Source organism: Myotis davidii, unplaced genomic scaffold, assembly GCF_000327345.1.
Source record: "Myotis davidii unplaced genomic scaffold, ASM32734v1 scaffold112, whole genome shotgun sequence".
NCBI classification, from domain to species: domain Eukaryota; kingdom Metazoa; phylum Chordata; class Mammalia; order Chiroptera; family Vespertilionidae; genus Myotis; species Myotis davidii.
Window position 1 is genome coordinate 1,252,115 of NW_006284838.1, and position 2,602 is coordinate 1,254,716.

The following is a 2,602-nucleotide window of genomic DNA, read 5'->3' on the forward strand; positions in this document are numbered from 1 at the left end:
GGGGGCTGACGCTGCGGGGCAGGGGAGCCAGGCGTGTGCGCGAGGGCGGGAGTCTGTGGACCTGGGGAGCCACCTGCCCTTGGAGTTCCTGAAAGACATGCTGGTGAAGCAGAGGACCTTGTGCCATTGGACCTGGCAGACACCCCCACGCCGGTTCATGATCACTTATCTTTTTAAAAAGTACTGCCTTTAAATGGAGATGCAGGCAAAGACACACGTGTCACCAGGCAACTGACTAAGAGGTAAAATTTAAAACGATTCGGACTGGTGTCCCAAATGATGTTGCTGACTTGTTCCCTGGGGAAGAGAGGCACCTGTGTCCCCTGTGTCCCTCTATCTCAGGTGCAGTATGGGAGCTGCGGGGGGGGGGGGGGGGGGGGGGGGAATGTGTTATGTCCATAGAGAGAGGAAGCAAAGAAAGAGTGAAGAGTTGGCCTCAGCATGGCTCATGCTGATGGAACAAAACCTCAATTCTTACCTATCCCCAGATTTCCTGGTGGAAAGTGGAAGCCTGAAGGATGTTTGTATGTACACTCCCCAAGACTGAGGCTGAGGATGGCGCCTCCTAAGACGCCTCCCTGGCCCTGTGTAATTGGCGCGGATGGTGGCCCCAGCCTTCTCTTGACCGGCAGCCATCTCCACAGAGGTGAAGTTTTCCAGGGATCCATTTTATTCACAGGTGCAGAGCCTAACGGACACTGAACAGACTGCAGAAAGCACACGATGACTGAATCGGGAAGCCTCTGGGACTTGGTGCCTACCGAAGTATTTTGCACAGACAGGGGCAATGAATTATTTTGATGGCAGTAAAATGGGGCTGTCACCTCTTTCAGATATAACGCTGAGACTTTCCCCACAGGGAAGCTTGTGATCTTTACTTTGAGGGAACATGCCCTAACCCAGTAGTGCCGAATTAGGATTCCAACAATTGCAAGTGAACAAAATACCACAAACCCTTAAGCCTATATCCCTTCAGCTCTCCAAGTAAGAATGGACCCAGCCCTAACCGGTTTGGCTCAGTGGATAGAGCGTCAGCCTGCGGACTCAAGGGTCCCAGGTTTGATTCCGGTCAAGGGCATGTACCTTGGTTGCGGGCACATCCCTGGTAGGGAGTGTGCAGGAGGCAGCTGATCGATGTTTCTCTCTCATTGGTGTCTCTAACTCTCTATCCCGCTCCCTTCCTCTCTGTAAAAAATCAATAAAATATATTTTTTTAAAAAAAAGAATGGACCCAATCTTTGCCGTCCATGAGTTCTGGGCAGTTACTGGCCAGGCTTTTCTGTATAGCAAATAAAAGTTAGCTTTTGCACAAAATGTGACATTATATAGTAGGTGCTGCTGTCAGCTAGATGAGACAGAAAATATTACTTCTCCAAGGCGCTCCTGGCTCATTATCCCCCCCCCACACACACACACCCATTATTCCTGTGGTCTCTCCCTTCTTCATTCGAGGCTGAAATCCAGTGCAAAAAAGAGGTGCTGTCATGCTGCAGTGGGGCAAATGCCCCCTGAAACTGCATTCACACAGCATCCCGCGAGTTGTCTCCATGCTCCCGGGTTTCTTCAGCTACCTGTCCAAATCCCCTCCACTTCTCATTTCCACTTCGCTTTAACAGCTTATTTGTGCTTCCCTGTTGAGCTCATTTTCTCGCAGATCCCAAGCCACTGCACTCGACTAACCATTAGCTGCTCTCACAGTGAACACCATCACCAGAGGGAAAGACACAGGGAGAGACCACTGCACTGGGGAGCGGGTTGTATTAACCATCCAAGAAAGTTTGGCTGGTGCAGCGCTCACTAATCTGCAGTTTTATCGTGAGGCTCCCTGGTAGCAGGTGGCAAGCACTGGAACTAGAATTGGGGGTGGGGTGGGGGTGTCAAAGCTGCGGTCAAGGACAAATGGTGGGTGCTCTTGCTGCCAATGAGCAGCCAGCTGGTCAGTCCCATGGTCAGGAGGAGTCACAAACTAGAGCAGGGGTCCTCAAACTACGGCCCGTGGGCCACATGCAAATACAAACATTATATTTGTTCCCGTTTTGTTATTTTTACTTCAAAATAAGATATGTGCAGTGTGCATAGGAATTTGTTCATAGGTTTTTTTTAAACTATAGTCCGGCCCTCCTACGGTCTGAGGGACAGTGAACTGGCCCCATGTTTGAAAAGTTTGAGGACCCCTGGACTAGAGCCTCACAGCTCCCTGAAGCAGAAAGCTGGAGAAAGCTTTACCCTCAAAGTCTGAAGACAGAGATTCAAGATAGAGCTCTGCCCTTTATAAGCAATAAAGTCACTCTGGGACTGTCTTCTCACCTGTGAAATGATACTATAATGCCTACATTCTACATAATTATATGAAACTGTATTACTACCTGTGCTGTTCACCTATGACACATTTTAAGCATCGCTATCAGATACCTCCCTATAGAGAAGAGTGGCTTTTTCTAACAAATGGACAGGACATACCTTAGCCTCTCCAGTACTCCCTATTTGCTTGAATGTAATCACCTTCTGGATATCTCCTGTGTGATACACTAACACCGTGGTCGGCCAACTGCGGCTCACGAGCCACATGCAGCTCTTTGGCCCCTTGAGTGTGGCTCTTCCA

General features: G+C 49.5%; 2 long non-coding RNA genes across 2 annotated transcripts in view; one reads left to right on the top strand and one right to left on the bottom strand.

The window, feature by feature from the left end:
• The window catches only part of LOC107181593, a 4,060-nt gene extending 1,815 nt beyond the window's left edge, over positions 1–2,245 (top strand). Inside the window, exons 2-3 of the long non-coding RNA XR_001512252.1 lie at positions 1,333–1,340; positions 2,235–2,245. This is a non-coding gene — a long non-coding RNA (uncharacterized LOC107181593). The remainder of the gene's footprint in view (positions 1–1,332; positions 1,341–2,234) is intronic.
• The window catches only part of LOC107181595, a 21,908-nt gene continuing 19,740 nt past the window's right edge, over positions 435–2,602 (bottom strand). The window contains exon 3 of the long non-coding RNA XR_001512254.1: positions 435–445. This is a non-coding gene — a long non-coding RNA (uncharacterized LOC107181595). The remainder of the gene's footprint in view (positions 446–2,602) is intronic.